Raw genomic sequence first — 27,827 nt, 5'->3', positions numbered from 1 at the left:
ATACTTTCCAACTTATTCTATGAAGCCAGTATTATTTTCATACCAGAGCTAGACAAAGACATCACAAGGGAAAAACAAAACAAAACTACACACCAATATTCCTATGGTGTGTAGTACCATAGACATAGACACAAAAATTCTTAACAGGCTTGAGAAAACTTTTTTTCTCCTCAAACTGGTTTTGCAGGTGTTTACTCATGTGAAAACTTACCAAATTGTTTAAATATATGAAGCTTATTCTATATCAATTATAACTTAATAAAGCTGTTTAAGAAAAATGTTAGTAAACTGAATCTGGCAACATACAAAAAGGATTTTATAAAATGACCAAATGGAATATATACCAAGAATGAAAGATTGGTTCAACACTGAAAATCAGTATAATAAAAAACAAAAACTATGTGACTATTTCAATAGATGCAGCAAAAGGCATTTAGCAAAACCAATGTCTATTCATGGCAAAAACTCTCAACAATCTAGGAATAAAAGGGAATTTCCTCAACTTGATAATGGGCATTTTTAAAAAACCCTAGCTAACATCCTACAGAACGGTGAAAGACTGAGTGTTTTTCCCCTATAATAGGAAACAAGCAAGGGTGTCTGCTTTCAACACTTCTGTTCAACGTTGCACTGGATGTTCTAGCCGGTTCTGTTCCACGTTGCACTGGATGTTCTAGCCGGTTCTGTTCCACGTTGCACTGGATGTTCTAGCCGGTTCTGTTCCACGTTGCACTGGATGTTCTAGCCGGTTCTGTTCCACGTTGTACTGGATGTTCTAGTTGGTTCTGTTCAACGTTGTACTGGATGTTCTAATACTGTTCAACGTTGCACTGGATGTTCTAGTTGGTTCTGTTCAACGTTGTACTGGATGTTCTAGCTGGTTCTGTTCAACGTTGTACTGGATGTTCTAATACTGTTCAACGTTGTACTGGATGTTCTAGCTGGTTCTGTTCAACGTTGTACTGGATGTTCTAATACTGTTCAACGTTGCATTGGATGTTCTAGTTGGTTCTGTTCCACGTTGTACTGGATGTTCTAGTTGGTTCTGTTCAACGTTGTACTGGATGTTCTAATACTGTTCAACGTTGCACTGGATGTTCTAGTTGGTTCTGTTCAACGTTGTACTGGATGTTCTAGCTGGTGCAATCAAGCAAAAGAAAAGAAAGAAAAGGAAGCATCCAGATTGGAAAAAAAAAAAGTAAAATTGGCTTTATTCACAGATGACATGATCCTGTATATAGAAAATATCTAGGAATCAATAATAATAATAAAACTACTGAAGCTAATAAATGATGTTAGCATGGTCAAAGGGTACAAGATCAATATATAAACACTGTACTTCTATATACTAGCAGTGAATAAGCTTAAAATGAAGTTAAGTAAACAATGTCTTTCACAGCATCAAAAAGAATAAAATAGTAATACATTTAATAAAAGAAGTAAAAATGTGGCCGGGCCCGGTGGCTCATGCCTATAATCCCAGCACTTTGGGAGGCTGAGGCGGGTGGATCACGAAGTCAGGAGATCGAGACCATCCTGGCTAACACGGTGAAACCCCGTCCCTACTAAAAATACAAAAATTAGCCAGGCATGGTGGCAGGCGCCTGTAGTTCCAGCTACTCAGGAGGCTGAGGCAGGAGAATGGCTTGAACCCAGGAGGCGGAGGTTGCAGTGAGCCAAGATTGCGCTACTGCATTCCAGCCTGGCGACAGAGCGTGACTCTGTCTCAAAAAAATAATAAAATAAAAAAGAAAAAAGGAAGTACAAATTTGTGTATTGGAAACTACAAAACATTACTCAGAGATATTAACAAATATTTAAATAAATGAAGACATTTCATCTTAGTGGATTGAAAGGCTGAATACTATCAATATGGCAATTCTCCTCACATTGATCTATAAATTAAATGCAATTCCTGTCAAAATCTCACCAGACTTTTTGGTAAAAATTGGCAAGCCGAACATAAAATTTATAATGACATGCAAAGAACATAGAATAGCAAAACAATTTTGAAAAAGAATAAAGTTGGAAGACTTACACTACTTGATTTTAAATTTGCTATAAAGCCACGGTGATCAAGACAGTGTGATATTAGCACGAGGATAAGTAAATAGATGAGTGGAAAATAACTAAGGATCTAGAAATACATTGTAACATTTATGGCCAATTAATTTTTGACACAGTTACCCAGATAATTCAATGATAAAAAGGTAGACTTTAGTAAATGATTCTGGGTAAATGGATGCCTACATGCCAAAGGAGGAGAAGGAGAAGACTTGTCTTACACGTCATACATGAAAATTAGCTGAAAACAGGTCAGAGACCTAAAAGTAAGAGCTAAAACTATAATACAATAGAAAATTGTTGTAAATTTGGGTTGGGTAAAGAGATTCCAGATATAACAACGAAAGCATGATCCATGAAATAAAAGCATTGATAAATTGAACTTTGTCAATATATAAAAACTTTTGTTTCAAAAGACAGTATGAAGAAAGTGAGAAGACAAGTCACAGTCTAAAAGAAAATATTTGCAAATCATTTATCTGATAAAAGACTTGTATTCAGAACACTTATGACTCAATAATAAGACAAGCAACCCAATTTTGCAAATGAGCAAAAGATCTGAATATATATATATTTCACCAAAGAAGCTACAGAAATGGCTAATGAGCACATACAAAGATGCTCAACATCATTATTCATTAGGGAACAGAAAGTTAACCACAATGAGATACCAGTAAAAACTCAATAGAATGGCTATAATAAGAAAAACAGACAATACCTAGTGTAGGCAAGTATGTGGAGAAACGAGCCTTCAAGCTTTGCTACTGAGATGTAAAATGGCAGTCACTTTGGAGAACAGTTTGGCCATTACTTAAAAAGTTAACCATAAACTTACCACATGACTCTGCAATGCTACTTCTAGGTATCTAAGAGAAAATGAAAACATGTCTGTATAAAGTCGTTTATGATAATGTTTATAGCAATATTATTATTATTATTATTATTATTGTTGTTGTTGTTGTTGTTGTTATTTTGAGACGGAGTCTCGCTCTGTCGCCCAGGCTGGAGTGCAGTGGTGTGATCTCGGCCCACTGCAAGCTCCGCCTCCCGGGTTCACGCCGTTCTCCTGCCTCAGCCTCCCGAGTAGCTGGGACTACAGGCGCCCTCCACCATGCCCAGCTAATTTTTTGTATTTTCAGTAGAGACGGGGTTTCACCGTGTTAGCCAGGATGGTCTCGATCTCCTGACCTCGTGATCCGCCCGCCTCGGCCCCCCAAAGTGCTGGAATTACAGGCGTGAGCCACCGCACCCGACCAGCAATATTATTTATAATAGCCAGAAACTGGAAACAACCCAAAATGTCTATCAACCTGACTGGATAAACAAAAGTGAAAGCAACTCAAATATCCATCAAATGATGCCTGGATAAATAAACGTGGTATAGCCATACGATGGAATACTGTTCAGCAATTAGAAGAGGGGGGAAGTGCTGATACATGCGATGTGAATAAACCTCAAAAACATGACGCTGATGTCAAGAAGCCAGATACAAAAGTCATCACGTGTATGATTTTGTGGATATAAAATGTCTAGAAAATGCAAATTTGTAGAGTGAAAAATCACATCAGTAGTTGCCTAAGCATAGGAGTAGGAACAGGGGTTAAATGTAAATGGGCATAAAGAACTCTGGTAATGAAGATGTTCTAAGGCTGCATTGTGGTGATGGTAGTAAAACTCTATGAATTTACTAATATCACTGAATTGAATACTTACAATCGATACATTTTGTGGAATGTGAATTGTATTTCAATAAAACTTTTTTAAGACCACTGAGTTTGACTATTGGAAATGAGAGAGATAAAAGCAGAAATAAATGAGATTGAAAGCAGAACAACAGTAGAACTAATAAATAAAAACATTTGTTTTTGAAGAAGGTTAACAAAATAGACCACTCGGTATTCTAATCCAGCAAAAAGAGAAAAAGTACAAATATACAAAATAAGAACTACAAAGAGGAAATAACTACTGAAACAAAAGATAGATGTTTTTTAAAATCATAAAAGACGTTTTTGCCCAACTCTAGGCAAAAACATTTTGAAGACCTAGATGAAATGATTAAATTATTAGGAAAATTGAATTTTCCAAGATTTACCTCAGAAGACTCAACAGCCTACTTTTCATCAAATAAACTTGTGAAGAACCACCCCACAAAAAAGTAACAGATTTGGATGGTTTCATAGGAAAATGCTGCCAAACTTCAAAGACCAGATAATCCCAATGCTCATAAATTATACCAGAATAAATAATACTTCCAGCCGGGTGCCCTGGCACACGCCTGTGGTCCCAGCTACTCAGGAGGCTGAGGCAGGAGAATCGCTTGAACCCAGGAGTCGGAAGTTGCAGTGAGCTGAGATCGCACCACTGCACTCCAGCCTGGCAACAGAGCAAGACTCCGCTTCAAAAAAGAACAAACAAACAAACAAAAAAATTTCCGAATTTCTGGAGCAATTATAACAATACTATGTAAACCTAAAATGGTATCACAGAAAATGAAAACAAAAATCGATTTCACTTGTCAACAGTGATGCAAATATCTTAAGTCATAAACAGAGTGAGGTATTGAAGTCTTCAATTATTACTCTAGAATATTGCTCTCATGAATTCTGTCAGTTTTTGCTTTATATATTTTTATGGTCTGTTATTAGATATATAAGTATTTATAATGTCCTATATTGAATATTTTATTAATCTACAAGGTTATTCTTTGTCTTGTCATCTGTTTTGGTTTAAAGGCTATTTTGTCTGATGCAACCATCACTGCTTTCTCTGGGATATTTACATGGAATATCTTTTTCAATCCTTTCACTTTCTACTATTTGTGTTTTCGGATGTAAAGTGAGTCTCTTATAACAGCATATAGTTGAATTATGTATTTTTATTCAATCTTCAAATGTAAGTCTTTTGATTGAAAAGTTTATCATTTACATGTAAATTAACTACTAATGAGGAAGTTTTTTGTTTTTTTTTTTTTTTGAGACGGAGTCTTGCTCTGTCACCCAGGCTGGAGTGCAGTGGTGTGATCTCAGCTCACTGCAACCTCCGCCTCCCGGGTTCAAGTGATTCTACTGCCTCAGCCTCCCGAGTAGCTGGGACTACAGGTGCATGCCACCACGCCCAGCTAATGTTTGCATTTTTAATAGAGACGGGGGTTTCACCATATTGGTCAGGCTGGTCTCAGACTCCTGACCTCAGGTGATCCACCTGTCTCAGCCTCCCAAAATGCTGGGATTACAGGCGTGGGCCACGGCGCCTGGCCGGAAGATATTATTTCTGTCATTTTGCTTTGTTTTTGAAGTGGCTTATAAGCGTTTTCATCTCTAATTTCCTGCATTGCTGTCTTCTTTTGTGTTTATTTACCTATTTTTTTTTAGAGGGAGTTTTGCTCTTGTTGCTCAAGCTGGAATGCAATGGCACGATCTCGACTCACTGCAACCTTTGCCTCCTGGGTTCAAGCGACTCTCCTGCCTGAGCCTCCTGAGTAGCTGGGATTACAGGCGCACACCACCATGCCCGGCTAATTTTTTGTATTGTTAGTAGAAACGGGGTTTCACCATGTTAGTCAGGCTGGTCTCAAACTCCTGACCTCAGGTGATCCACCCACCTTGGCCTCCCAAAGTGCTGGGATTACAGGCTTGAGCCACTGCTCCCGGCCTAGTTGATTTTTTATAGTGGAATGTTTAAATTCCTTTCTGATGTTCTTTTGTGTCTGTTCTATAGCTATTTTTTGTGGTTGCCATGAGGAGTACATTTAACATCAGAAACGATAACGCTCTAATTTGAATTTTTACCAGTTTAACTTCAATAACATGTGAGAACTCTGCTCCTTTAAAGCTCTGCTCCCACCCCTTTGATTTGGTGATGTCACAAAATTACATCCTTATACACTGCATGCCCCAAAACATATATTAATCCTTCTTTTAAGTGCATTAATCTCTTAAATTATGTTTAAAAAAAAAAAGAAAATGTGGAGTTATAAACCAGAGTTACAGTAATGCTATCGTTTGGTCTAATGATTATTTTATGGTCTACTCAAATTTTTTTTTTCTTTTGAGACAGTATCTCACTCTGTCACCCAGCCTGGAGTGCAGTAGCACAAACATGGCTCACCACGGCCTCAAACCCCTGGGTTCTCCCAAGTCAGCCTCCCAAGTAGCTGAGACTATAGGCATGTGCCACCATGCCTGTAGGGTCTAGCCCTACAGGGTCTGTGGGATTTTCTCCCCATGTGCGGAGACGAGAGATTGTAGAAATAAAGACACAAGACAGAGATAGAAGAAAAGACAGCAGGGCCCGGTGGACCACTACCACCAAGACGCGGAGACCAGTAGTGGCCCCGAATGCCTGGCTGTGCTGTTATTTATTGGACACAAGACAAGGGGGCAGGGTAAGAAGTGTGAGCCATCTCCAATGATAGGTAAGGTCATGTGGGTCACCTGTCCACTGGAGAGGGGGCTCTTCCCTGTTTGGCAGCTGAGGTGGAGAGACAGAAGAGACAGCTTACGCCATTACTTCTGCATTTCAAAGACTTTTAGTACTTTCACTAATTCTGCTACTGCTATCTAGAAGGCAGAGCCAGGTGTACAGGGTGGAACATGAAAGTGGACCAGGAGCGTGACCACTGAAGCACAGCATCACAGGGAGACGGTCAGGCCTCCGGATGACTGCAGGCGGGCTTGACTGATGTCAGGACCTCCACAAGAGGTGGTGGAGCAGAGTCTTCTCTACCTCCCCCGGGGAAAGGGAGACTCCCTTTCCTGGTCTGCTAAGTAACTGGTGCCTTTTCTAGGCACTGACGCTACCGCTAGACCAAGGTCCCGCTAGGTAACGGGCGTCTTCCCAGGCGCTGGCATTACCGCTAGACCCAGGAGCCCTCTGGTGGCCCTGTCTGGGCATAACAGAAGGCTCGCACTTGTCTTCTGGTCACTTCTCACTGTGTCCCCTCAGCTCCTATCTCTGTATGGCCTGGTTTTTCCTAGGTATAATTGTAGAGCAAGGATTATTATAATATTGGAATAAAAAGTAATTGCTACAAACTAATGATTAATAATATTCATATATAATCATATCTATGATCTATATCTAGTATAACTATTCTTATTTTATATATTTTCTTTATTATACTGGAACAGGTCGTGCCTTTGGTCTCTTGCCTCGGCACCTGGGTGGCTTGCCGCCCACACATGCCCGGCTAATTTTTTTATTTTTTGTAGAGACAGGGTTTCACCATGTTGCCCAGACTGGTCTCCAACTCCCGGACTCAAGCAATCCACCCGCCTTTGCCTCCCAAAGTGGAGATTACAGGTGTGAGCCACCATGCCCGGCCAAATTTTTCTATTCTATATGATTCAGTCTTGTTAAGTTATATGTTTCCAGGAATTTATTCATTTTTTTCTGGGTTATTTATTTTTTGCTGTACATTTTCTTGTAGTATTCTCTCATGATCCTTTGTGTGTCTGTGGTATCAGTTATAATGTCTCCTCTTTCATTTCTGATGTTGAGTCATTTCTCCTTTTTTCTTAGTCTAGCTAAAGGATTGTCAATTTTATTTATCTTTTCAAAAACCAACTCTTAGTTTTGTTGATCTTTCTATCATTTTTATAGTTCTATTTCATTTATTTCTGCTCTGATGTTTGCTATGTCCTTACTTCTACTAACATTGGGTTTAATTTGTTCTCTTCCTAGTTTCTGGAGCTGTAATGCTAGCTTGTTTATAATCTTTTTTAGCATAGGCATTTAGCACTATAATATTCCCTCTTAGCACTGCTTTTGCTGCATTCCGTAAGTTTTCATATGCTGTGTTTCCATTTTTTTAAGTCTTAAGATAATTCTAAATTTCCCTTTTGATTTCTTCCCATTGGTTGACCCATTGGTTGTTCAGGAGTATGTTGTTTAATTTCCACATATTCATGGTTTCTATTTGCATAGAACATTTTATTCTATTCCTTCACTTTCAGCCTATGTGTATCCTTAAAACTGAAGTATGTCTCTTATAGGTAGCATATGGTTGGGCCTTGTTTGGGGATTTTTCCAATCCACTTAGCTACTGTCTGTCTTTTGACTAGATAATTTAATTCATTTATATTCATTTATACCCTTGATGGGTAAGGACTTACTATGGTCATTATGTTAATTGTTTTTCTGACTGTTTTATAGATCCCTTTGTCCTTTCCTCCTCCCTTGCTGTTTTCTTTTGTGATTTGATCATTTTCTCTAGGTGATATGCTTTGGTTCATTTCTCTTCATTTTTCATGTATCTACCATAGGTTTTTGTGTTGTAGTTACAATGAGGCTCACATATAACATAGTTATAATAGTCTATTTTAAGCTTATAACAACTTAAATTTGCATATAAAAACTACATCTTTACTCCTCCTCTATTTTATGTTTATGATATTACAATTTACATCTTTTTACATTGTATATCTACTAACAAATGGTTGTAGCTATAGTTATTTTTAGTAGTTTTGTTGGCTGGGCATGATGGCTCACACCTGTAATCCCAGCACTTTGGGAGGCTGAGGTGTGTAGATCACCTGAGGTCAGGAGTTTGAGACCAGCCTGGCCAACATAGGGAAACACCGTCTCTACTAAAAATACAAAAAATTAGCTGGCTGTGGTGGTGGGCACCTGTAATCCCAGCTACTCAGGAGGCTGAGGCAGGAGAATTGCTTGAACCCGAGAGACAAAGATTGCAGTGAGCTGAGATCATGCCACTGCACTCCAACCTGGGCAACAAGAGCAAAACTCCCTCTCAAAAGAAAAAAAAATTGTCTTTTAATCTTTATACTAGAAATATAAGTGATTTACACATCACTATTATAGCATTAGGGTATTCTGAATATGACTGTATGCTTTTACTAGTTTTATACTTTCATATGTTTTCATGTTACTAATTAGCAACTTCACTTCAGCTTAAAGAACACCCTTTAGCATTTCTAGTAAAGCAGGCCTAGTGGTGATGTACTCCCTCAGCTTTTGTTTGGGAAAATCTCTCTCTTTCATTTCTGAAAGACAGCTTTAGGGATAAAGTATTCTTGATTAGCAGTGTTTTTTTCTTTCAGCCCTTGGAAAATATCATCCCACTCTCTCCTAGCCTGCAAAGTTTCTGCTGAGAAATCCACTGATAATCCTTAGTGATTTTCTCTTGCTACTTTCAAGATAGTCTTTGCCTTTAATTTTTTTTAAGCAGGGACTGCTCTGTCACCCAGATGGAAGTGCAGTGGCAAGATCCTGAATCACTGCAGCCTCAACATCCTGGAGTCAAGTGATCCTATCACCTCAGCCTCCCAATTAGCTGGCACTACAAGCACATGCCATCACATCTGGCTAATTTTTATGTGGAGACATGGTCTCACTATGTTCCTCAGGCTGGCTTCCAACTCCTGGGCTAAAGTGATCCTTCTGCCACAGCCTCCCAAAGTGCTGAGAACACAAGTATGAGCCACCATGCCTGGCCTGTCTTTGATTTTTGATGGTTTGATTATAATATGTCTTGGTGATATTTTCTTACCTGATTAGAGACTTTTGAGCTTCATGCACATAAATGTTCATATCTATCCCCGGACTTGGGACATTTTCAGCCATTAGCTGCAAGCCTTGTGGGGCATTGTTGGATTCCCCTCTTTTTGTGGCTTCTTAGCATCTTCCCAACTGCTCCAAAACCTGTCCTAGCTTATCACCCTAGATGTTCAAAAGATGTTTGGTTTGTAAAGTGTCTCCCATCTAGTTTCCTCTCCAGGTTGGCTACCCTGTTTCTTCATTTACTGTGCTATCACCCATAGTGTTTCTTGTTGACATGCTTTAGGTTTTGAATTTGTGAGTATGAATTCTTTCTAGTTTCTGTGATATTTTTCACTGTTTCTTCTTCCATTTGAACTTTCGTTTCATGAAATTAGAAAAACTCTATGAAATTTTCAGTAGGTTTTTTTAAAGACAGGGTCCCACTCTCTCACCAAGGCTGGAGTGCAGTGGTGTGATCACAGCTCACTGCAGCCTTAAACTCTTGGACTCAAGCAGTCCTCCCACCTCAGCCTCCTGAGCAGCTGGGACAACAGGCAATGCCCCACCAGGCCTGGCTAATTTTTAAAAATTTTTTGTAGAGGCAGAGTCTGGCTAAGTTGCCCAGGCTGGTCTTGAAGTCCTCAGTTCAAGCAATCTTCCCACCTTCACCTCCCAAAGTGCTGGGATTACAGGCATGAGCCACTGTGCCTGGCCTTGAGTAGAATTATATTGAATAGACAAATTAACTTGACATTATTTACTCTTCCCATTAAAGTACATCAGAAGTTTCTGTTATTGTATATACATATGCCTCCTCCTGACCTCTTTTTTATTGAAATTTGGAGTCTTTACCCATTGCTTCAACTTCTACTCCCATTTTATTCCGAGAATCTAGCTTTTGCTCCTTGTATCCTACCAACAACATTCTCCATGTATTCTACCAATAACATTCTCCTGAAAGACACCTTTGACTTTGAGGCAAATTTTAGAACCTCCACTTTTTCAGAGGTTGACATCTTCTCTTATAGCTTTTCATAACTGGCTTATTATTCACCCTCCTGCCTTTTGAATTGGGTCTTCTCTTTGTCTTCCACTGTCCTATTTTACTTATTTAAGTTTCCTCTAAATTCTTTGATATATTTGATCTTGTTTCTGTATAGACATTCTTCATTCAGTAAAGTTATTTATTATTTCCATATTACTTACAATTTGTTAGGTTTTATAGCTGTGATGTTGCTATTTACCAGGTTTATAGGGATGAATAAAGTAGATTCTCAAGATTATGGTTTAGAGAGAGCACTAGGGGAAAGAGGAGCAAGAAAGAAAGCTTTGAAAGAGCAGCCATTGACTTTGAAGGAAATCCAGGACAGGATGGCGTCCAGGAAGCAGGAGAAGAAACGTTTTCAAGGTGGAGAGAGCTCCTGATACTTCAAGACTTTTCTGAGGTAAAACATGTGGTGCTGAGAATTTTTTTTATTTCTAAAAATCAAACAGAGCCTCTAAGAGAGAAGACTCAGAGCCAAACAATCATGGATATAAGTCAGCAAAGGCTGGAAGGTAGTGATAACTTCACAGAATTGAAAAGTTGGGATCCTGTTATACAGAAACAACCGGCTATGCCTTGGGATCAAAATTCAGAACAATCAAATGGAAATTACAGTGAAGATGAATAAAAGGGAAAGCAGAAATGGAGAGGAGGAGGAGAAGCAGGCAGAAAGAGAGAAGGAGAAAAACAAGAGGAAACGTTAAAGGAGCTGGAAGATGAACAAGAAAAAGAAAGGAAAAAAGAAAATGAAAAACAATATCCCAAGAAAAAACTAGTCAGCAAATCCCTCATGGACACTCTTTGGGCAAAGTTTAAATGAAACAGATGCCCCACAATACAAGAGAGTCTATTACTCTCATTTGAATTTGGCATGACACATAAACAGATACAAAACATGGTTTTGTAAAAACATAAACAGATACAAAACATGGTTTTGTAAAAAGGGGAAGAAATGTAATAAAGAAATGTCCAAGGGAAAGCATAATAAAAAACATAAGGGATGGGGGTCTTGCTGAGTTGCCAAGGCTGGTCTTGAACTCCTGCCCTCAAGCGATCTTCCTCCTTGCTCTCCAGAAGTGTTGTGATTACAAGCATGAGCCACCCATACCTGGCTAAGACATTTCATATGACACCATTCTCACAAATAAATGGAGTTCTGAAAGGACAAACAAGAAAATATTAACAATCATTAATTTTGTGGAGTAGAACTAAATGAGGGCAGTGCAAAGTGGTTCCTGGGCATTCCATTTTTACCCTACTGTAGATTTAACATTTTTATAATTGACAATAATTGATCTCATTTACGAAAAAATCAATAAGGAAAGTATCAACCTCTGGGGGAAAAAAAGATTATGGTTTAAATCTTTGACAGACAACTAGACTGGAAATTACTACTAAAAAAAAAAAAAAAAACGTGTTTCAGTGGAAAACTATGTGTTGGTCACATACTATACATCCTTCCTCAAAGTTATCTGATTCCAGACATGTTTCATTATCTTTTAGCTATTTTTTAAAAACTCTTTGGGCCGGGCGCGGTGTCTCACGCCTGTAATCCCAGCACTTTGGGAGGCCAAGGTGGGTGGATCACGAGGACAAGAGATCGAGACCATCCTGGCTAACACGGTGAAACCCCGTCTCTACTAAAAATACAAAAAACTAGCCGGGCATGGTAGCAGGCGCCTGTAGTCCCAGCTACTCAGGAGGCTGAGGCAGGAGAATGGCATGAACCCAGGAGGCGGAGCTTGCAGTGAGCCGAGATCACGCCACTGTACTCCAGCCTGGGCGACACAGCGAGACTCCGTCTCAAAAGAATAATAATAATAATAATAAAATAAAAACTCTTTGTGGGTTGTAGGGTATCTTAGTCCATTTGTGCTTCTATAACAAAATACCTGAGGCTAGGTAATTCATAAAGAACAGAAACTTATTTATCATAGTTCTGAGGGCTAGAAGATCTAGATCAAGGCACCAGCAGGTTTGGCGTCTGCTAAGAGCACAGTGTCTGCCTCCAACACGGCATCTTGTAACCACACCCTCCAGAGGGGAGGAAAGCTGTGTCCTCACAGGCCCAAAGGGATGGAAAGGGCAAAAAGGGCCAAACTCCCTCCATTAAGCCTTTTATTTTATTTTATTTTATTTTTTGAGACAGAGTCTCACTCTGTCCCCCAGGCTGGAGTGCAGTGGCGCGATCTTGGCTCACTGCAACCTCCGCCTCCCAGGTTCAAGCAATTCTCTGCCTCAGCCTCCCAAGTAGCTGGGATTGCAGGCGCCCACCACCACGCCCAGGTAATTTTTGTATTTTTAGTAGAGATGGGGTTTCACCATCTTGGCCAGGCTGGTCTTGAACTCCTGACCTCATGATCCACCCGCCTTGGCCTCCCAAAGTGCTGGGATTACAGGTGTGAACCACCGCGCCTGGCCCCATTAACCCTTTAATAATGGCATTAATCCATTTATGAGGGCAGAACACTCATGACCTAACACCTCCCCCAAGGCCCCACCTCCCAACACTGTTGCATTGGGGATTAAATTTCCAAGTTTTGGGGACATGTTCAGACCATAGTATAGGAAAAGACAGGCATGCAGAACTCTTGTTTGGTAGAGTTTGTCTCCCTCCTGGGGAAAATGTATTTTTTTTCTTAATTTGAAATTCTTTTTTTTTTCACAGTCTCACTCTGTCACCCCAGGCTGGAGTGCAGTGGCTGCGATCTCTGCTCACTGCAACCTCTGCCTCTCAGGTTCAAGCAATTCTTGTGCCTCAACCTCCCAAGTAGCTGGAATTACAGGCATCTGCCACCATGCCTGGCTAGTTTTTGTATTGTTAGTAGAGACAGGGTTTCGCCATGTTGGCCAGGCTGGTTTTGAACTCCTGACCTCAAGTGATCTGTCCGTCTCAGCCTCCCAAAGTGCTGGGATAACAGGCATGAGCCACCACACCCAGCCTATGTAGCCATTTGATGTAACCTGTTTGTGTGAGCTTCTACCTGGCTTTGAACCACTGTTGTCTGTGAGTGATATAACTGCATTGCTGACTCTGTAGGAGAGAGAATAAAGCCATGTCCCAACCACCTTCAGTCCCTTCAGTGTTCTTTCCGCTGCCCACCACCCATCCACCAACTCCACTCAGACCCCAGCACAGGTTGGAACCTGACAGAATCCCAAAGCTGAAGAACTTGGAGTCCAGTGTTCGAGGGCAGGAATCATCATCCAGCACGGGAGAAAGATGTAGGCTGGGAGGCTAAGCCAGTCTAGTCTTTTCGTGTTCTTCTGCCTGCTTTTTTTTTTTTTTTTTTTTTTGAGATGGAGTCTCACTCTGTCGCCCAGGCTGGAGTGCAGTGGCACGATCTCGGCTCACTGCAACCTCTGCCTCCTGGGTTCAAGCAATTCTCTGCCTCAGCCTCCTGAGTAGCTGAGATTACAGGTGCCCGCCACCACGCCCAGCTAATTTTTGTGTAGTTTTAGTAGAGACGGGATTACACCATCTTGGCCAGGCTGGTTTTGAACTCCTGACCTCGTGATCCACCCACCTTGGCCTGCAAAAGTGCTGGGATTACAGGCGTAAGCCACTGCACCTGGCCCTTTGCCTGCTTTTTATTCTGGCTGCGCTGGTAGGTGATTAGATGGTGCCCTCCCAGATTAAGGGTGCATCTGCTTTTCCCAGTCCACTGACTCAAATGTTAATGTCCTTTGGCAACACCCTCACAGACACATCCAGGATCAATACTTAGCGTCCTTCAATCCAATCAAGTTGACACACAGTGTTAACCATCACATAGTGGAAGAGCAGCCCCCATTTTCTTTATGTTAGTCACTTTATCAACATCATTCCTTATTCTTTTTTTTTTTTTTTTTTTTTGAGATGAAGTCTCGCTTTTGTCCCCCAGGCTGGAGTGCAATGGCACAATCTCGGCTCACTGCAGCCTCCGCCTCCTGGATTCAAGCAATTCTCCTGCCTCAGCCTCCCGAGTAGCTGGGATTACAGGTGCCCGCCACCATGCCCAGCTAATTTTTGTATTTTTAATAGACAGGGTTTCACCGTGTTGGCCAGGCTGGTCTCTATCTCCTGACCTCAGGTGGTCCGCCCGCCTTGGCCTCCCAAAGTGCTGGGATTACAGGCATGAGCCACCACGCCCAGCCCATCATTCCTTATTCTGAAAACAACTCTATGAGGATCCTTTTATTATGCTCTGATATAGTTTGAATATATGAAACTAGATATAGTTTGAATGTATGTTCCCACCCAAATCTCACGTTGAAATGTAATCCCCAGTGTTGGAGGTGGGGCCTGGTGAGAGGTGTTTGGGTCATGAGGACAGATCTCAGATCTCTCGTGGTTTGGTGTAATCCAATAATGAGTGAGTTCTCACAAGATATGGTTGTTTCTTTTTTTTTTTTTTTTTTTGAGACAGTCTCACCCTGTCACCCAGGCTGGAGTGTAGTGGCACAATCTTGGCTCACTGCAAGCTCCACCTCCTGGGTTCACACCATTCTCCTGCCTCAGCCTCCTGAGTAGCTGGGACTACAGGTGTCCACCACTGTGCCCGGCTAATTTTTTTGTATTTTTAGTAGAGACAGGCTTTCACTGTGTTAGCCAGGATGGTCTTGATCTCCTGACCTTGTGATCCACCCACCTCAGCCTCCCAAAGTGCTGGGATTACAGGTGTGAGCCACTGCACCTGGCCATGATCTGGTTGTTTAAAAGTGTGGTGCCTCCCCCATTTTTCTGCCATTTCTGCCGCATGAAATGCCTGCTCCACTCCATGTTCCACAATGATTGAAAGCTTCCAAAGGCTTCCCCAGAAGCAGATGCCAGGACTGTTTCCTGTACAGCCTGCAGAGCTGTAAGCCAAATAAACCTATTTTCTTATAATTACCCCATCTTGGGTATTTCTTTATAGCAATGCAAGAATGGACTGACACATGCTCATTGTGAAGAACCAAGCATAGAAAATTTGCTATTTGCCCAAGGACATAGGTAGCAATTGAAGGACGTATGGTATAAAGTCTGGATCATTAGGGATCCCAATCCTGAGTTCTTTTCTTTATTCCATTTACCCCCAATTGTCTCAGGATCCTTGCAGTGTTGCTTTTCCAGCCAGAAACCTCTGTGGCCTGTGGCGCCTTTGCCTGAGTTTTGCTCAGGCCCTCTAGACTCATTCTGTCCACTCAGCCTGGCATGTTGTGCTTGGCTCAAGCCACCTGTCTGGATCCTGCACTTGGCTCACGCCACCTGCCTGGATCCCGTGCTTGGCTCACGCCACCTGCCTGGATCCCGTGCTTGGCTCACGCCACCTGCCTGGATCCCGTGCTTGGCTCACGCCACCTGCCTGGATCCTATGCCTGCAAAGGCTGAGTCAGGCATGGTGCGATGAGGAGTGTGTGAGCGAGCATGGGGTCTGGCCGCTACACAGTAGACATGCCGGCTGCTGCAGTGAGGTGGGCAGCTCCAGGTGCTGGAATAGGCACCAGCTCTCGGCAAAGCTGTGGCTGGACCAGGCACACCACAAGCAGCTTCAACAGCTGGCACTGGGAAACGCAGTGGCATTCAGAAGCTTGGTGATGCCAAGGACCACAGGGCCCCTAAGAGGGAGTCACAGCCCTGGCTCAGGGAGCTCCCAGGTCTGGGATCCCCGAAGGGCCACAGCTCTTCTCTCCTCTGCACTCGCAACATGGTGAGCAAGGGGCATGTTTCAGCCCTGTTTGTATTACAGCTCTTTTAGTCCCACCATTCAACAGATCCTGAGTTCTTGTCCTGCGACCAGGAAGAACAAGGTACATGGACAACTGAAGGGTGAGCAAGGTGAAGAGGAGCTTTATTGAGCAATAGAACAGCTCAGAGGAGACCCACAGTGGGTAGCTCCTTTCTGCAGCCAGGGTGTCCTGACAAGTGTTCAGCTCCTAGCAGAGAGAACACCCTGGAGTAGGAAGCTCCTCTCTACAAGCAGGTCATCCCATTATCTCTGCAGCTCTCAGCAGAGAGGAGGCCCTGGACTGGGTAGCTCTTCTCTGCAGCTGGTTATCCTGACACCTGCTCAGCTCTGGCTGAGCCTGGGGCTTTCATGGGCCTCAGAGAGGAGGAAGAGACTTCCAGTGGGTCCATGAGTGGCTGTGGGTGGGCCTGGAAAAGGCACCACAAGTTCCCGCTCTGGTCTGCAGGACTGGGAGCCCGACCCCCAGCCTTCCAGCCCTTCCTGGCCTCAAGGTGGGGCCTCACCAGGGACACGCCCCCTTCCACCCAGGAACCTGTCTGCCTCCTGCTGTCGTTCATGGTGCCCAGGCTGGGCAGCGCCAAGCTGCCCTCAGCCCCCCATCAGCTTCCCTCCTATGCTCATCAGTGCCCAATGTCCAGAGGGGGCTGAGGCAGCAAGGGACTGGCGTGTCAGCACTGCCTTGACAGCATGCACACCCAGCCAGGCTGTGACAGTGCCCAGGCTTGGCCCCAGCTTTGCTCCGAGATTGGAGCAGGTGCCGACAGCAGAGAAAAGCCGGGCAGTGGGAGCAGGCATTTCCCAGCCTGCGAGGTCAGGGGGGTCTTCCTGGGCCCTCCAGAGTGCAGAGATGCCTGGGTCTGCAGTCATGGTTTGCAGCTGCACGGGAAGGAGGGGCGGGGCGGGATTCCTGCCTGTTTCATGGAGCCAGAGGCTCAGATCGGCAGCCACAGTTTGGACAGCTGCAGCTGTGCCCAGGAGGGTGGGGCTCCAGCCTGCTCCCCACCCTGAGAGCACACGGATGCCTGGGTGGTTTGGGCAGCTGCAGTGGCACCTGGGAAACTCCCGCCCCAACTTGGAAGGGACGAGGCTCTCACTTGTCCCCAGCTCCATGGAGCATGCAGCCCCAGGCGTGCACCGCTGCTGCAGCTGGCATGATGGCAGCAGCCACTCCAGGCAGCCCGCCGCTGCCACAATTTAATCTTCCCTTTCTATCTAAACCCAGAGCTAATAAGGCACTGCTATAGCCTCGTAACATTCTTAACAAATTGTATTTTTAGCAAATTCCAAACACACATTCTATGCCCAGTTCTCTAACTGAAGCAAACTTAGTCACCACTTATGACCTTTCGTAGGGCCGTCCTTCCACCTGGATTGTGATATTATAGCATTGATGTAAGTTTAAATGCATAGTCCCTAATCATGCAGGCTTCCCAGATCTATCCATATTGGACAGGAACCCTGGTCTCCTGCTACCCCAGGTCTTCTTATTCATAATTATATGAATCTTTTGTTACGTGTAAAGCTGCAACTGGCCTAAAACGATGCAGAGCGCCTTTGAGGGAAGAGAATCTACGGTTAGGAATCTACCGTTAGATTTACATGGAGGGGAAGAGAATCTACAGTTAGGAATCTATGGTTAGATTTACATGGACAGGAAAGAAAAGAGGTCCTGGAAAAGTGCATGAGAGAAATAGACACCTGTAAAAATAATGAACGACAGGATACAGACCAGCGAAGAACAATAAGAACATGGGTGTGTGAGACACGACAGAATCAACACAAGATAACCATTCTGTTCCTAGATATCAGGGGCAGTGTTTGGGCGTTAAAAGAAGCAGAGTTAGCTGGGCCCAATGGCTCATGCCTGTAATCCCAGCACTTTGGGAGGCCAAGGAGGGCAGATCACCTGAGGCCAGGAGTTTGAGACCAGCCTGGCCAACATGACAAATTCCCATGTCTACTAAAAATACAAAAATTAGCTGGGCATGGTGGCATGTGCCTGTAATCCCAGCTACTGGGGAGGCTGAGGCTCAAGAATCGCTTGAACCTGGGAGGTGGAGATTGCAATGAGCCAAGATCGTGCCACTGCACTCCAGCCTACAGAGACTCCATCTCAAAAAAAAAAAGAGGTAGAGTTGGGCCAGGCACGCAGTCATGGTGGCTCACGCCTGTAATTCTAGCACTTTTGCTCAGGACTTTGAGGCCAGCCTGGGCAACATAGCAAAACCCTGTCTCTACAAAAAAAAATTTCCAGAAAATTATCTAGGCACGGTGGCATGTGCCTATACTCCCTGCTACTTGGGAGGCTGAGTGGGAGGAGGCCGAGGCTGCAATGAGGCATGATCACACCTTTGCACTCCAGCCTGGGTGACAGAGTGAGACCCTGTCTCAGAAGAAAAAGCAGAGCTGCAACAACATGCATTAAAAGAAAAAAAAAAAAAAGTATGGCTCACTCCTGTAATCCCAGCACTTTCGGAGGCCGAGGCGGGTGGATCACGAGGTCAGGAGATCAAGACCATCCTGGCTAACATGGTGAAACCTCGTCTCTACTAAAAAATACAAAAAATTAGCCGGGTGTGGTGGCAGGCGCCTGTAGTCCCAGCTACTCGGGAGGCTGAGGCAGGAGAATGGCTTGAACCCAGGAGGCGGAGCTTGCAGTGAGCCAAGATTGTGCCACTGCACTCCAGCCTGGGTGACAGAGCGAGACTCCGTCTCAAAACAAACAAAAAAGTAAAGTTACAACAACAAATAAGAATACATGATTTCTATAGGGACCAGCCCTACAGGGCCTGTGGGTTTTTCTCTTTGTGTGCGGAGACGAGAGATTGTAGAAATAAAGACACAAGACAAAGAGATAGAAGAAAAGACAGCTGGGCCTGGGGATCACTACCACCAAAACGCAGAGACAGGTAGTGGCCCTGAATGCCAGGCTGCGCTGTTATTTGTTGGATACAAGACAAGGGAACAAGGTAAGGAGTGTGAGCCACCTCCAATGATATGTAAGGTCACGCGAGTCATGTGTCCACTGGACAGGGGGCCCTTCCCTGCCTGGCAGCCGAGGCAGAGAGAGAGAGAGAGGGAGAACAGCTTATGTCATTATTTCTTATATGCATTTCTTGGAGGGATCAACAGCTTAATACTTTCACTAATTCTGCTACTGCTATCTAGAAGGTGGAGCCAGGCATATGGGGTGGAACATGAAAGTGGACCAGGAGCGTGACCGCTGAAGCACAGCATCACAGGGAGACGTTTAGGCCTCCGGATGGCTGCAGGCGGGCTTTACTGATGTCAGGCCTTCCACAAGAGGTGGTGGAGCAGAGTCTTCTCTAAACTCCCCCAGGGAAAGGGAGACTCCCTTTCCTGGTCTGCTAAGTAACGGGTGTCTTCCCAGGCGCCGGCGCGACCGCTAGACCAAGGTCTGCTAAGTAACGGGTGCCTTCCCAGGCGCCGGCGCGACCGCTAGACCAGGGAGCCCTCTAGTGGCCCTGTCCAAGTGTGACAGAAGGCTCACACTTGTCTTCTGGTCACTTCTCACCGTGTCCCAGTTCCTATCTCTGTATGGCCTGGTTTTTCCAAGGTTATAATTGTAGAACAAAGATTATTATAATATTGGAATAAAGAGTAATGCTACAAACTAATGATTGATATTCATATATCATCATATCTATAATCTATTTATAGTATAACTATTCTTATTCTATATATTTTCTTTATTATACTGGAACAGCTTGTGCCCTCGGTCTCTTGCCTCGGCACCTGGGTGGTTTGCTGCACACAGATTTCTTTTACTTCTATATTTTTAAATTATTTAGCTTAGGGTTCTTTTGATTGGCATGGAAACGGATGCTGGGAATGCCCTACATAATTACTACAGTAAGTTTGTATTAAGACTCTTTTGAAGTAAAAGAGTGAATTTGTGGCTGGGTGCAATTGCTCATACCTGTAATCCCAGCACTTTGGGAGGTCAAGGTGGGTGGATCACTAGAGCTCAGGAGTTCGAGAGCAGCCTGGGCAACATGCTGAAACCCTGTCTTTACAAAAATTAACCAGGCATTAGGCTGGACACAGTGGCTCAAGCCTGTAATCCCAGCAGTCTGGGAGGCCAAGGTAGTCGGATCACCTGAGGTCATGAGTTCGAGACTAGCCTGACCAACATGGTGAAACTCTGTCTCTACTAAAAATACAAAAAATTAGCCAGGCATGGTCGTATGTGCCTGTAATCCCAACTATTCAGGAGGCTGGCGCATGAGAATCACTTGAACCCAGGTGGTGGAGGTTGCAGTGAGCCAAGATCGTGCCATTGCACTCCAGCCTGGGCAAGAGCTAGACTCTGCTTCAAAAAAAAAAAAAATTAGCCAGGCATGGTGGCATGCGCCTGTGGTCCCAGCTACTCAGGAGGCTGAGGTGGGAGGATCACTTGAGCCTGGGAGGTAGAGGTGCAAACTGTATTTGCACCACTGCATTCCCATTGGTTCACAAAGTAAGATCCTGTCTCAAACAGAAAGAAATGAAAAGAAAAAAAAAAGAGTAAATTTGTAATAAGGCTCTGCCAGAAATATAACTCAAACTTGCTTAGACTAATAGAGGAAATCTATTAGCTTTTATAACCAAAGAAGTCGATCTGTAGGCTTCAGGAATAGCTGACTCCAGGGCTTCAATCAGCAGTAGGATATGCTAATTTAAAATAACTAAAAGGGCCTGGCTCACGCCTGTAATCCCAGCACTTTGGGAGCCCAAGACGGCCAGATCACAAGGTCAGGAGATTGAGACCATCCTGGCTAATACGGTGAAACCTCGTCTCTACTAAAAAATACAAAAAATTAGCCGGGCGTGGTGGCGGGCGCCTGTAGTCCCAGCTACTCGGGAGGCTGAGGCAGGAGAATGGCGTGAACCCGGGAGGCGGAGGTTGCAGCGAGCAGAGATCGTGCCACTGCACTCCAGGCTGTGCGACAGAGCGAGACTCCGTCTCAAATGATAGTAATAATAAACATAATAAAAAAAATAAAATCAGCCGGGCGTGGTGGCTCACGCCTGTAATCCCAGCACTTTGTGAAGCCGAGGCAGGCAGATCACGAGGTCAGGAGATGCAGACCATCCTGGCTAACAAGGTGCAACCCTGTCTCTACTAAAAATACAAAAAATTAGCTGGGTGTGGTGGTGCACGCCTGTAATCCCAGCTACTCAAGAGGCTGAGGCAGAATCTGGGAGGTGGAGGTTGCAGTGAGCCGAGATCACGCCACTGCACTCCAGCCTGCGCTACAGAGCAAGACTCCGTCTCAAATAATAATAATCATAATAAAAAATAAAATAACTAAAAGGATCTGACTGGGTGTGGGTGGCTCATGCCTGTAATCCCAGTACTCTGGGAGGCCAAGTCGGGTGGATCACCTGACGTCAGGAGATGGAGACCAGCCTGGCCAACATAGCGAAACCCCGTCTCCACTAAAAATACAAATTTAGCCAGGCGTGGTGGGCGTGGTGGCAGGCGCCTGTAATTCCAGCTACTCAGGAGGCTGAGGCAGGAGAGTCGCTTGAACCCGAGAGGTGGAGGTTGCAGTGAGCCGAGATCGCGCCATTGCACTCCAGCCTGGACGACAAGAGCGAAACTCAGTCTCAAAAATAAATAAATAAATAAAATAAAATAACTGAAAGGATCAGAATCTAGTTTAAAGAGAGTTTAAGTGTAAAGTTTGAGGATAGCCACCTGGGAAGTATAAATCTTAAAGAATGAAATTTCTTATTTTGAAGTGTAGAAGTTTGGGATTGTTTATATAGACAATGTTTAGGAACGTTTAGCAGAACTTTAATTCTTTATATATAAGGCTTAATGTAGAGTTATAATGGCCTGATTAGTTAAGGTGGTTTCTTTAGGGGGAAGATATACTCACTATTTTATATTGAAGATGTAGTAGCTACGGGTTTTCTGTGTTATTTGGTCTGAGTTAGGTTAGGTACAGGACAATAAAAAGGCATATATGTTAAATACATACAATTATAAATATATATATTTACAACTTGTATAGATATATAAATTGTTGTGGGGGAGCAGTGACTATATGGGAAAGTGGAATAGGAGTAAAAGAATTTACCAAGACAGGGCCAGTTGCGGTGGCTCACGCCTGTAATCCCAGCACTTTGGGAGGCCAAGGCGGGCAGATCATGAGGTCAGGAGATCGAGACCATCCTGACCAACATGGTGAAACCCCGTCTCTACCAAAATACAAAAAATTAGCCAGGCGTGGTGGGACACACCTGTAGTCCCAGCTACTTGGGAGGCTGAGGCAGTGGAATGGCTTGAACCCCGGAGGTGGAGGTTGCAGTGAGCCGAGATTGCGTCCCTGCACTCCAGCCTGGTGACAGAGCAAGACTCCGTCTCAAAAAAAAAAAAAAAAGAATTTACAAGACAGGCAGATTTATTAGAGAAAGTAGGAAAATACTTTCAAGAAGGTAACAGGCAGCCAGCAAGAGAGGAACTGACTGCAGGGAAACAAAGGTTTCCTGGAGATGTAATAGGTGGTTCTTGGGCTGCAGAGTGCTACGTTCAGTTCTGACAACACCAAGGTTGCAGGAAGCTGACTTGCATTTTTTGTATCAGCCGAGGATCTGGTGACAGCTGGGCACAGGAAGATTGTGAGTTATGACAGCTCTGTGTCCTGGACCATTAAGAAAGGCAGACTTACAGCTTATCTGCTTTCTCTTATTTCTTATTTTGCTTTCCCCTGCTCCCACTACCGTGTCTCTTTTTCCCTAAGTAGGACTCCACATTAATACATATTAATTTACAAAAGATAAGTGACTGTATGGGGAGGAGGAAAAAAGAAGTCAAGTCTTGGCAAGGCAGTTTGGAAAAGGAGGGATAAAGAGATGCAGAAGCAGAAGGGTGAGAAGTTTTGGCAGTTTCCTTTTTTAATATATCAATAGTTCTAAAGAGTTTAATTTTTTCTGTAGGGAAAGAAATTTTCAGAGTCTCTTTTAGATGCTTTTTAGTATTATTGAAAGTAACTTTCAATTTTTTAAAAATTTTAGACTCAGTTTTTAAAAATTATGCACATAAATAAACTAATTAAGGAATTTTTAATGTCATTTCATTTTGGTCTTTGTAGTGTGGGGTCTTTACGGGTTAAATAAGACCATTTTAAAAGATATTGACAGGAGGTCGCATCATAAGTACTATATATGAATTTAGCTGGAGTTAGTTAAAGGTGTATTTTTTTTTTTTTTGAGACGGAGTTTCATTCTTTTGCCCAGACTGGAATGCAGTGGCACAATTTCGGCTCACTGCCACCTCTACCTTTCTGTTTCAAGCGATTCTCCTGCCTCAGACTCCCAAGTAGCTGGGATTACAGGCGCCGGCCACCATGCCCGGTTAATTTTTGTATTTTTAGTAGAGATGGGGTTTCACCATGTTGGTCAGGCTGGTCTCGAATTCCTGACCTCGTGCTCCGCCCACCTCGGCCTCCCAAAGTGCTGAGATTACCGGCGTTGAGGCACTGCATCCAGCCATTAAAGGTGTATTTCTTTTGAAGGGGAAAGACTCAGTTTTAGTTGGATGATTGTCCATAATTTGGGGTTTTTGTTTTAATGATCAAAGACCGAAAGGGAAAGAGTTGTTGGATCTGGTATGCTGCTTAATAAGGATTATTTATTGAAGAGTCACCCATGAGTCACTTTTTTAGATGTCTTGGTGAAACCAGTAATTTTGGGCACTTAAGGCACTAGGAGATTTTTGTATGTTTTTTGTTGAGGGGAGTATTACGGGTCCAACGTATGTCATGAACGATGAGCTTAAATAGTTTCACAAAACCTAAGTCACTAAGTTATCTTTTGGCTGGGAGAAAGAGTGTCTTATCTTTAAGACTTATCTCTGTCTTTATAGAAAGTTTTTTTTTACTGGCTTTGGTCACTTAAAATGAGACTTTAGACATGTCAAATGAACTGAACTTAAGAGTTTAGCCAGTTTTTTCTTTTTAAACATATAAGTTTCACTTAAGCCATGGAATATTTTTTTTAGAGAGAGAAACTGTTTTCTTTCCTGACCAAAATTTGAATGAAAGGAAAGGCCATAACCATGCCCAGTGGCTCACACCTGTAATCCCAGCACTTTGGGAGGGCAAGACGGGCGGATCACCTCAGGTCATGAGTTCGACACCAGCCTGGCCAACATGGTGAAGCTTGTCTCTACAAAAATACAAAAAATTAGCCAGGCATGATGGTGGGCGCCTGTAATCCCAGCTACTCGGGGGGCAGAGGTGGGAGAATTGCTTCAACCCAGGAGGCAGAGGTTGCAGTGAACTGAGATCGTGCCACTGCACTCCAGCCTGGGTGACAGAGCAAGATTCCATCTGAAAAAAAAAAAAAAAAAAAAAAAGGCGTATAAATTCTAGTAAGTCATTTAATAAATAACATACTAACATACTTAACCTCGGAGAAAAGTGAAAATCATAAATCTGTGAACAGCAAAATTTTCTGAGAACAAAAACAAAACTACCTTAAAGCAGAATTTTAATTTTAGCTCTGTTGAGCATGGAATTGGTTTGCTTAAATAAAGTCTGAATCTCAATTAGAACCGGGGCAATGTGGGCTGGGTACGGTGGCTCAGGTCTGTAATCCCAACACTTTGGGAGTCCGAGACGCATGGATCACCTGAGGTCAGGAGTTTGAGACCAGCCTTGCCAACATGGTGAAACCCATCTCTACTAAAAATACAAAAAGTAGCTGGGAGTGGCTGGGCGCAGAGGCTCACGCCTGTAATCCCAGCACTTTGGGAGGCCGAGGCGGGTGGATCACGAGGTTAAGAGATTGAGATCAGCCTGGCCAACATGGTGAAACCCCGTCTCTTCCAAAAATACAAAAATTAGCTGGGCGTGGTGGCGCACGCCTGTAATCCCAGCTACTCGGGAGGCTGAGGCAGGAGAATCACTTGAACTCAGGAGGCAGAGGTTGCAGTGAGCCGATATTGTGCCACTGCACTCTAGCATGGGCGACCGGGCGAGACTCCGTCTCAAAAAAAAAAATTAGCTGGGAGTGATGGTGGGCACCTGTAATCCCAGTGACTCAGGAGGCTGAGGCAGGAGAATCGCTTGAACCCGGGAGGTGGAGGTTGCAGTGAGCTGAGATCCCACCACTGCACTCCAGCCTGGGCGACAAGAGCAAAACTCCATCTCTCACAGGCTCCAAATTTACTAATATAGAATTGAGCAAAATATTATTTCACATATACTTTAATTTGGTCTTTATGGACATTTCAATTTTTTAAATTGCCAATTGTGAGTGTGTTTCCTGTTTCTCCCCATTTTTATTTTAAAAAACTAATATGCTTTTATGGGTTTGTTTTTTTTTTTTTTTTAAGACAGAGTCTCACTCTGTCTCCCAGGATGGAGTGCAGTGGTGAGATCTCAGCTCACTGCAACCTCTGCCTCCCAGGTTCAAGCAATTCTCCTGCCTCTGCCTCCTGAGTAGCTGGGATTACAGGTATGAGCCATCACAGGTATGAGCCACCACACCTGGCTAATTTTTATATTTTTAGTACAGACGGGGTTTCACCATGTTGGTCAAGCTGGTCTCGAACTCCTGACCTCAGGTGATCCGCCCACCTCAGCCTCCCAAAGTGCTGGGATTAGAGGCGTGAGCCACCGCACCTGGCCTGGCCAAAAAATATTTTTAAGAGAAGGTGTCTCCCTCTGTGGCCCAGGCTGGAGTGCAGTGTTGCCATCATAGCTCACTGCAGCCTCAACCTCCCAGGCTCAGGTGATCCTCCTGCCTCAGCCTCCAGTAGTTGGGACTACAGGGACAAGCCACCACTTTATATATCCATAAATATATTTTATTTCCCTGTAATGTTCTCACTTATTTTTCCTTTTTTTTTTTTTGAGACAGAGTCTCACTCTCTCGCCAGGCTAGAGTGCAGTGGCATGATGGCTCACCGCAACCTCTGCCTCCCAAGTTCAAGCGATTCTCCTGCCTCAGCCTCCCGAGTAGATGGGATTACAGGCGCCCACCACCACGCCCAGCTAATGTTTTGTATTTTTAGTAGAGACGGGGTTTCCTCGTGTTGTCCAGGATGGTCTCGATCTCCTGACCTCGCGATCCACCCACCTCAGCCTCCCAAAGTGCTGGGATTACAGCCGTGAGCTACCGCGCCCGGCCCTATCATCTATTTTCATTCCTTTTGTCAATACTGCTGGATTGGATGTACTAAATGTAAGGTCCTCTGAGCTGGCCGCACCATGGTCAAGCCATCGTGACATTCCCCCACCCTTGTGATAATGTATTTTGTAATATTCCCGGTCCTCGTGAATGTACTTTGTAACATTCCTTTCCGCCCTTGTGACAATACACCCTCCCCGCCCTTGTGAATGTACTTTGTAACATCCTCCCCTGCCCGCAAAAAATTGCTGCTGAGGCCGAGCGCCGTGGCTCACGCCTGTAATCCCAGCACTTTGGGAGGCCGAGGAGGGCGGATCACGAAGTCGGGAGATCAAGACCATGCCGGCTAACACAGTGAAACTCCGTTTCTACTAAAAATACAAAAAAATTAGATGGGCGTGGTGGTGGGTGCCTGTAGTCCCAGCTACTCGGGAGGCTGAGGCACGAGAATGGCGTGAACCCGGGAGGCGGAGCTTGCAGTGAGCCGAGATCCGCCACTGCACTCCAGCCTGGGCGACAGAGTGAGACTCTATCTCAAAAAAAAAAAAAAAATTGCTGCTGACTCCACCGCCTATCCTATCCCAAACCTATAAGAACCAATGATAAGCCCACCACCCTCCGCTGACTCCTTTCTCAGACTCAGCCCACTTGCACCCAAGTGAATAAACAGCCTTGTTGTTCACACTTAGCCTGCTCAGGTGGTCTCTTATACGGACACGCGTAACACTAACATTTACCGATATTACTTACAGCTATGATGAAAAATGGAAAAGAAGCCGGACGCAGTGACTCATGCCAGTAATTCCAGCATTTTGGGAGGCTGGGGCAGGAGGATCATTTGAACCCAGGAGTCGGAGACCAGCCTGGGGCTGCAATGAGCGGTGACGGCACCACTGCACTCCGCACTGGGTGACAGAGCGAGACCCTGCCTCCAAAAAAAAACAACAACAACAAGGAAAAGATGCAGACGCTTCCTCCTGGAGGCGCCTTTAGGTTCTCTCACAGACATGTGGGGCCAGCAGTGCTGGCTCCATCCTAGATTTCTCCCAGTCCTCCCCAGTTAGCCGCCAAGGGGCTTTTCCAACCGGAAACCTCCAATCCGCGACCCCGGCGGGTGCACCGCCGAGCCCTCCGGGAAGTGTAGTTCCAGCGCGAGCGGGACGCTGGGAAATGTAGTTTTGCGCGTTCACTTCCCCGGTCGGGTCGTGTCCGCCTCGGCACTGCGAGGTCCGAGGGGTAAGGGAGCGTGCAGCGGGGGCGGGACGACAAGGCGGCGGGGCTGGGGGTGGCCTCTGTGTCTGCGCCGGGGGTCGGGGTGACTCCGCTGTGGACCGGCTCGCGGTGACCCCAGCGCGCACGAG

General features: G+C 44.3%; 1 protein-coding gene and 1 long non-coding RNA gene across 5 annotated transcripts in view; one reads left to right on the top strand and one right to left on the bottom strand.

Annotated features, from left to right (window-relative positions):
* Positions 1-293: 293 nt before the first annotated feature.
* Positions 294-27,827, bottom strand: LOC129049371 (uncharacterized). Its single transcript, XR_008512433.1, has 2 exons — positions 27,217-27,827; positions 294-1,137 (listed from the first exon to the last, which is right to left on the bottom strand). It is a non-coding gene; the product is annotated as an uncharacterized LOC129049371 (long non-coding RNA).
* The window catches only part of ZNF605 (zinc finger protein 605), a 34,818-nt gene continuing 34,610 nt past the window's right edge, over positions 27,620-27,827 (top strand). For 2 of the 4 annotated variants that reach the window (XM_063712380.1, XM_054528479.1), the window contains exon 1: positions 27,624-27,693. The gene's annotated coding sequence lies outside the window, so the exon portion shown is untranslated. Of the gene's footprint in view, positions 27,703-27,827 lie in introns of all 4 variants that reach the window. The other 2 variants (XM_002824025.5, XM_063712377.1) reach the window with 2 other exon arrangements.

The sequence above is a fragment of the Pongo abelii genome, chromosome 10 (assembly GCF_028885655.2).
Source record: "Pongo abelii isolate AG06213 chromosome 10, NHGRI_mPonAbe1-v2.0_pri, whole genome shotgun sequence".
Lineage (NCBI taxonomy): Eukaryota > Metazoa > Chordata > Mammalia > Primates > Hominidae > Pongo > Pongo abelii.
Note: the sequence above shows the minus strand (reverse complement) of the source record. Positions and strands in the feature narration are given on the sequence as shown.